This window comes from Haliotis rufescens, unplaced genomic scaffold, assembly GCF_023055435.1.
Source record: "Haliotis rufescens isolate VD_foot unplaced genomic scaffold, xgHalRufe1.0.p SCAF_12, whole genome shotgun sequence".
NCBI classification, from domain to species: domain Eukaryota; kingdom Metazoa; phylum Mollusca; class Gastropoda; order Lepetellida; family Haliotidae; genus Haliotis; species Haliotis rufescens.
In genome coordinates, this window is record NW_025963802.1 from 42,310,149 (window position 1) to 42,319,238 (window position 9,090).

Sequence of the window (9,090 nt, forward strand, 5' to 3'; positions counted from 1 at the left end):
AAGCAATGATTGTCGATAATATATGTGGTGACATTTCCCTGTCACGAAGACACCCTTGAGGCCGAGGAGTGTCAATAACTCCACGAGGGGCAATGATTGCCAAGATTATATTCATTGACAATTCTCTGTCACGACGACAACTTGGAGGCAGAAGAGTGGCATTTATCATGAGGAGGCAACGACAGCCAAGGATATATTCAGTGTCAATACAATGTCACGAAAACAACCTGGAAGCAGAAGAATTCCATCTCGAGGCATGGATTGCCAAGAATATATTGAGTGGCACTTTACTGTCACAAAGACACCCCGCATTCAGAAGAGATTCATAAGAGGACATTTCGAGGCATTGATTGCTGAGGATATATTCTATGATACTTCTTCGTCACGAAGACACCCTGGAGCCAGAAGAGTTCCATGAGGACATCTCGATGCATTGATTTCCAATATTTTTAAAATGGCACTTCCCTGTCATGAAGACATCTTGGATGCAGAAGAGTTCTAAGAGGCAATTTCCAGGCATTGATTACTAAAAAAATTTAAATGACACTTCACTGTCATGAAGACACCCAGGTTGCAGAAGATTTCCATGAGGACATATCGAGGCATTAATTGCCAAGAATATATTTTGCGTAACTTCACTTTCACGATGACACCGTGGAGACAGAAGAATTCCAATCGGCCGGTTTGAGGCATTGATTACGAAGAATATTTTCAATGACACTTCACTGTCATTAAGAGGTATGAAAGTTCCAAGAGTGTTAATCTCGAAGCATTGATTGCTAAGAAAATATTCAGTGATAATTCACTGTCACGAAATTATTCGAGACCTCTTGAGGAAATGATTGCCAGAAGATATCCAGTGTCACTGTCACGAGGACACCCTGGAGGCAGAACAGTGCCTTTCACTTCAGTGTCTATTTCTGCAGATATTTGTTAAGTCACAGTGACCTATTTTCAATGAAAAGCATGTACCATATTTTCGTTGTTACATTGAATTCCACCATGAGACTTCATATTTGGTTTTATATACTGGTTAACCCTTGAAAATATTGCAGTTGATATTGATAATGTCAAGGTCACGTGTTCTCAATAATAAAAACGTTCAATGTAGTTACAATTAATTGAAATGACGAAGACCTACTATAAGGTCTAAATGACAAGGCAATCAAATGCAATTTTCCATTATAATCCCCCAAATGTTTTTACGTCGAAGGTTTGTTTTGTTTTTGTTAAGTGTATTCTAGATTCTCTGGACATGGCACTGAAAAACATTAAAATGACACAAACCAATTAATTCCTAAGATCGATTGGTTGGCACGTCACTCGTTCAGCAATTATGATTTTACAACCAGTTCTCATCACCAGTTGTGGATTGACGACGTCCTGAGGGCGGCGCTTTGAAGTGGTGAGGTTTTGAGTGACCTTCTATAAAGATTAAGATCACTGGATTGGTCTGTCTTAAGGTACTTATGCTCCTTTATGTACTGAGGATATAATGTGTGTGTATAACATGTTTGTAAGAGCTTACACCTATGTTTTCAACTAAAAATAATCAAACATGTGATTCTCTTAAATTGAGGTCAAGGTCATTACACCAAAAGTGCTTATAACTTTCTGTTTATGGTAGCTAGTGGAATAACACTTTCTGTTTTGAAGTTGTCTTCTTTCCAAACGGGAAATGATGTCATTAAACTGGAAGTGCCAACAACTTTCTTAGTAATGTTGGTGCAGAACTGTTTTTAGGTTGTGATGCATTGAGCTTATGTTATGTTTGGCCTTTACTGCAATTAAGTCAGTTTGTCTGTTTTCCCATTACAGAGGTGAAGTTATCAAACCAAGAGTGCTTACATTGACAGCTTGAGGCACAGGACTAATTTCTACTGCATTTGGCAACATGAGGTATCCGTGTTGAATCTAAAACATGTATTGATGAGGTCATCTGTCACTTGAGCAGATGGACGTTAAAATGGGTCATGATACACGTTTGTTGTGGTAAAGTTTTCGCTATTCAAGAAAAATTATGTAGGGACTAGTTCTGTGTTGCATGTAATTTAATATATTTATTCATATATGTTTTACATGTTTGTCCTTGCATCTGTAGGTAGTTGTAGAATAGCATTACTGTTGTAAACATGTAAGCTTAGTGCCATAAGGTAGAAATGGATCCCATACACCTGGGAATATTGTAACAATTTAAACCTTTAAAATTATGGTCACGGTTGTTTGATCAACATCCATGGCGAGATGAAGTATGAAATTCATTGCTTCAATGCTGTCAGTGCCATTCAAATTGATCAGCAGAGACAGATAGCATTAATTATGAGAAACAAAACGCGCTGATGGCTGAAAATCAATGTTACGACAATACTAATTCTACATGCCACCAATATGTAAGTGCTTACTTGTAACGTTGTCTTTCTTTTTCATTCAGTATGAATCACTTGATCCACCAAGACTTGAACGAGCTGTGGAGGACAAGTAGTTGGTACCTGACAAAGGCCACTGTGATGGGCATTACTTGGACCGGGTACCACCTGGAAAACTCGCAGTTGTGCCCCGAATGATTGTGCACCGTCCTCTAATCACTCGAACGTGATGCCACACTTACAACTACTGTGGGACTAGGTAGTTTCAATATCATACTTGTGAGGCTCACTTTCATGAACTATGGTGTCACGCCATTTTTCTGTATCAAACCATGTATAATAAAAGTATGAAAAATCCACCATTTGGTTTTCATTGTAGCTAATCGGGCATTTGAAGCCAGGGGAGTATGAAATGATTTGTTGAAAATCTTGATATGATTCCCTTGTCTATCAGGCGAAATGATTTTCTCTTACTGCAAAATATATTGATTGACCACAGAGCCTAATGTTTCAACACAAACGTGTTGTTTACTACAAAAATGACTGCTGAGCGATATTTTGAAGTACATAATACAAAGTGGTAAATAATAAATGTCTGGCAGAAATTTCTGGAGGTATAAAAAAGATTCTTCCAGAAATTTCTGCAGTACAAAACAAATCAGTCAGAATTTTCTTCAGAAATGCATTTGAGTTCATTTGAGGAACATAAACTTTCCAATGTTATTAAGTGTGTTCCTGTAGGCTCGATCCCTTCGGACTGCTGACCATTCCAAAGTTGTATCGCCTCTCCTTCATGTAAGTTATATCCCAGCGTGTTACATGTAGGTTCATGCGGAGGAAACGTCTGAAGCGGTACAGAACGTAGGAGAACCCAAATGTCAGTAAAAGGATAAAATAAAATTCGAAAATTAGGCTACAAAAAATACAGTGCTCTTGCTGTCAGTTGACAATGCATTTAGTTAAAAACAACTCTCGCAATGCAATTTAATTTAGATTTTCTAACAAAAATGATCACACATATCTTCACACCACGATTAAGTTGTATCAAAGGTGAAATATTCACGTGAAACGTGTGACGCACCACCTGAGATGGGATGTATCAGGGTGTTTCTGTTCAAATAATGTTTTCTCATCAACTGACCTGACATAAATGATCAAACGTGCTCCATTCATTCAATATTTGGCGAGAAATGACATATGCCCTCTTCTATTGAAACTCATTGAAACACAAAGAAAGTAGTTCCTGCAGCTTCGTTTTATTGAAAATGTTTCCACTGACGCGTACAGCAAAACTCAGCGTTCTAAATGAACGAACACCACAACATGGACAGATCAGAATATTTTAGCGAAAGGACGTATGCTTTGAGGACAAAAGACGCATCAACAGCCACTGTTTTATTCGACTATTTAACGTTACAAAAACATCAGTTGAAAAAAGAGGAAGTAAGAAATATAAGGAAACAAAAAGCGAAACATAAAAAGTAGCCAGTTCCTGGGACTACATATCACCAATTCGGAGTCACTCGGGTGAATGAGAGAGCTCAGCATAATTCCTGACGTAAAATGTTAAAATTGCAGAATAAAGTAGTTTAACTATGCGCTGCTTGTTGGTCAGTTCGGGGAACATGCGTCTACGGGTAATTGATGGGTGGTGACACCAGAAACCCTGGATCTGCCTATGCCTCTGCTTGCTACACAATAATATAAAATATAATTTCCGTCGCTAGCTTGTCAGTTTTTGCTGACTGTCGTTAAACAAAATTCAACATAATATACCACACATCACTTCACCTACAAAAGAATAATTGTGGATATCCTATCTTGTGTAAACGGGACAATTATAATAGCTTTTCGTCACAGGGATCACGTTTTACACATGATTCTTATTATTGACCATAAGAGAGAATGTTCAGAGGAGATAATGCCGGACTGCACGTCCCATTCTTGCCTATGAATACATTACATTACCACTTTCACATGGCTGTCCAAATCGCCAAACATTAAAGCCACAGAACATTTGGGCTAGCTAGGAACCAAAGCCTTCTTCACTCATGACGATGCGGATCAGTTTTGGAGTCACGTAGTGGTCTCAATAGCTACCGAGAACAAGGCCCATATGTGAACTGACATCATCACTGCTTAAACTTTTATTGACTTATTTACAAGAACTAACATTCTCACATTAAGGCCATCATTTTTATGTGAGACGTTGACTTGCCTTTACACGTGTTCGCAATGTGTGGGGCAGAAAAATCGCACCTTTTCGCAAACATCCGATGTCATCACTACTTTTCAGTTATTCATGAACACTTGATATGGTCGCACTCGTAGAATGTACACGGATGTCACTTTTATTTCCAAGTTCTAATTTGAGCGGTTACACTGTGTGTAACACTCACGCATATTAATTTAATTCATCAGGGAATGGTGTTGGCGTTTGCTGTATATTACAAGATACATGTGGAATGGAGCAATGCCTTTGATGCCGTGTGTGACATGTTGTATTATAAGAGTGATTGGTGATTAATGAACTGTCATAAAAATATCGAGCAATTAAATTTGGAGAATCGACATCTGATGTTGATATGGCAAACGTTGAATTACGAATTGTTGTATAAGAGCACCAATTACTGCATTTTTAAGATATCACATAATCCCCAAATCATTAACGATACATCCAACAATGGGTATATATATCCAATCAACAACATTAGTAATCTATGTTAAAATAGAAAGCATGTAAGTCTCCTAAAAGTAAGGCTTGACCAACTTACTGGTACATTAGCATCAAATAGGATATCAATATGGTCTAATCAATGTATTGATGTACGTGGGGAAACCTGGCCAGCATACATGTGTAATAATATACAAAGCAATATGTCATCAGGTCGGTTCGTGACCAGTGAAGATCCGGGGTAGAATAGATCTTCAGCAGCCCATGCATGCTGTAAAAGGCAACTATGCTTGTCGTAAGAGACAACTAACGGGATCGGATGGTCAGGCTCGCTAACATGGTATCCCAATTGCGTGGATCAATGCTCATGATATCAGTCATATATCATGAAACACTGACCATTGAACCATATATGTAATCCTGACACAGGACACCTCACATTTGAAGTCAGGTTTTGTGTGAGTCAGTGTGTTGGGTTTAACGCTGTTTTGAACAGTATCCCAGTTATATCGCGGCGTGCCAGCTAGACGTTGGATGAAAGCCCATAGTGATGCAGGTTTCAAACGTTTATCACCTTGGTGAAACCCACAAGCACGGGTGTGGTGCTGGCAAACCTAGAAAGGTAATCGGGGCGAACCGGGATTCGATCTCACAATCATATGTTTTCAATGGACCTAACTCTGCACAGTGAATTGCTGAGCCTTAGACGACTGGGGCATCCATGGACTCAAATCAGAATTTGATCAACAACTGTTAATGCAACGTTGCGTGGGCACCTTTTTAAAACGACGTCCAAGCTAATACTTGATTATCTGCTATTCTATGCATTGAACCAATGACCTGCATGCACAAAACATGATAATGATGTATGATGAAACTATTCCATTGTCACAATGGATGTTATGTGTGGATAGTGCTTGAATAGGATCCGACCCGTGAAGATCCGGGGTAGAATAGGTCTTCTGCAACCCATGATTGTCGTAAGAGGCGACTAACGGGATCGGGTGGTCAGTCTCGCCGACTTGGTTGATGCATGTCATCGTATCCCAATTGCGTGGATCGATGCACATGATGTCAATCACTGGATTGTCTGGTCCAGACTCGATTATTTACAAACCACCTTCATATAGCTGGAATATTGCTGAGTACGGCGTTAAACAGCAAACAAACAAGCTGTTGATAGAATTTTAGATCTTCACAATCACCGGGTGTGACTATATAGACAGAATCTCGTTAGGGCTTGTGATTTTTACATTTGCCCAATGACCATGGTGAGTGATGTTGGGGATACCAAAGGTGACAGTTTACTATTAGAGGAAATTGGTTGTGAATACTTATACCATTTGGATAGGAAATCTTTAGGATTTTAATCCTTTCTTTCTCTGTGGGTAATCCTTTCACGTTGGTGGAAGTAAGTCACTCAACCAGGTCATGACAATGGTTATGCGCAAGACTCGGAATCACGACTAGATCACTGGGGGTGTTGATGCAGGCTGGACATGCAGCATACAGCATTTCCAGTGTAGGCTGGCCACTCGTCTTTGTTTCACTCGGTTTTTAAAACCTTGACCATTCACAGGTGCATTTGTCTATTTACAATGAAGTTGTTTGGCGTTCCCAGTATTTATATAATATCTCACTGATTACTTGTTAACTGGTCACTGCAAGTGCCTGAATTATTTAAGTTTTAGTGAACTGAGTTTATTCACATGTTAGCTTTCAAAGGTTGTGATAGATACTTGTAAAATCCTCAGTTGAGTTTACTCACTAACTACTGTGAGCGTTTTTGGCATGATATCTGTGGGAATTGTATAAACACAGTAACTGCTTAAAGCGGCGTAAAACCATGCTCACTCACAGTAACTGTTAATCCTCTGCATTGTGCTGGCAAATTGGAGATAAACCTGTGACGGTCAAACTCAGTTAGAATCCTTGTTTATCTGTGACATCTTCAAACTGGAGACATTTTTGTAAACTTAGTTAGAATCCTTGTTTATCTGTGACATCTTCCAACTGGAGACATTTTTGTAAACTTGAAAAGTGATGATGAATTTTAATATTCATATTATTGAAACCGTCCTTTTTAAGGGACCGTTTATGCCTAGAATTTTTTCGGGGAATTAACTCCGGGATCTCCACGACTTCAAAAACAGACAGAGAGGTTCCCAGGCGAAATGCAGGAATGACCCTATGCCAAGATACCCCTGCATTTATACCCGACACCTCCAGTCCACGTTTGAAAGCATGGCACTACCCATCTGTCCGGTTTGGAATTGATAACAATGGTTTCCCACATGGTGGTCAAATTTTGCAAGTTTTGATGTGCTGACTTGCTTAGTTAATTGTTTATAGGCTGGTCGGCTGTGTTTGAAACTGGTCAGTCGGCTAGGGAATTTCAATACATGGAATTGATAACAATGGCTTCTCACATGTTGGTCAAATTATGCAAGTTTTGATGTGCTGATTTGCTTAGTTAATTGTTTATTGGCTGGTGAATTTCAATAGCGCTAGCTGATTAGCATCTGCCAGCTCGTTTGACTGGTTTCGACAGCTTGCATCTCCAAGCGTTACGTATTATGATAGACGTCCTGTAAACTATGTAGCTTTTACTGGCTTGGGAATGTGAATAAAACTTGAAGAAAAACATAATGATTTTCGCACTGTTATATTATTATACTTTTTCAAATTGTCAATAAAACTTTGATAAAATTGTGCTACACTTTCTGGAGAAAATGTATTGTCTGTGGGTAAGTTTATATGTCACGTCACATCAGCATTTTTTCAGTTATATTGTGGCGAAATAATTGCCAGCTTTACGTACTACATGTAACATGGCTGCTTTTATATTTCTTATACAGGTGCTTTGCTGCCTCAGTAGTGCATGATCAATTGGATTTTTTATTGTGTAAACAAATCAGTCCAGTTTGCAACAATAGATGAATAAATTAAATAAATCTGGACCGCAGTTACCGATTAACAACTTAAGACATAGAGACAGGCAGTCGATATATAACAAACGTTAAGGTCTTGTAAAGACGATTGAAAGTTAGAACGTTGGAGTAAATGACCCTATATTGTAGGGTCAATCGCTTTTGACACGTTTAAACTCACTTTAAGGCACACGACAAGTCAAAGCTGGCCGCCCTGATCACGTTCTTATGTTTGACAGAAACTATGCCCGTGCATTTCAGAGAAAGATATGATTTTTTACCTTGATCTCATTACAATAGGCGAAAATGTCTCCAAAGTTTGTTGAAAAGTACAAAAATAACTGTGTTAAAAATCAACGTTTTCTTTTATTGAACACAATATTTGAACTGTATTGCTGTAAATAATCTAGCCTGCTGCCTATGTAACTTAAACATATTTATGTATGATCTTCTTATGCCACGTCTTATGACCTCTATTATCCCTGCTGACGCTATCATAATGTTCAATTTTAGTCTGGCACACCAAGCGTGAATAAGCTTTATACATGTGTTGATAAAGCACACTGACGCATATACATTTTGGTGGATATGAAACATTCTAGATAATTGTGGATACACTGGATACATAAGAAAACCACGTGACCGATGAAAGAATCTTGTTTATTTCAAGGCCATCCTGGTCATCGTTTACTCCTACTTTATGCATGGTTAGAGGCAAGATCAAAGGCGCCGCCCAGCATTTATTAGACATCAGATAGGATTGTCTGTTTCGCTTTGAACCGCAATCCCCACCCTGTCGGTAGGTGTTTATCTAATCGGTGAGCACATAACTGTGTCCAGTCTACCGCGGGGTTTGATGCGGTGTCAGTGTCGAATGGTTTGGTGATAGTTGTGCAAATATGCGTTGTATATCGTATATTTTGTTACTAACTATCCTCTTATTTGCTAAAAGAAAACGGATATTACCAACAGTAAGTTAGCCAACTGGAAGATCCACTGCCTGCTACATTCCTTATATAGGCTAAACGGTCTTGTTTGTGTGTACTAGACGTAACATCCGAAGACTAATAAAGTCAATTTTAAGACAGTACTATGGAGCCGAAAGGTAATATGACCAGAA

The 9,090-nt window shown here is 38.8% G+C and overlaps 1 long non-coding RNA gene across 1 annotated transcript in view; it reads left to right on the forward strand.

The window, feature by feature from the left end:
• LOC125378372 overlaps window positions 1–2,620 on the forward strand; it is a 95,195-nt gene extending 92,575 nt beyond the window's left edge. The window contains exons 2-3 of the long non-coding RNA XR_007220235.1: window positions 1,819–1,899; window positions 2,432–2,620. This is a non-coding gene — a long non-coding RNA (uncharacterized LOC125378372). The remainder of the gene's footprint in view (window positions 1–1,818; window positions 1,900–2,431) is intronic.
• Window positions 2,621–9,090: the final 6,470 nt, after the last annotated feature.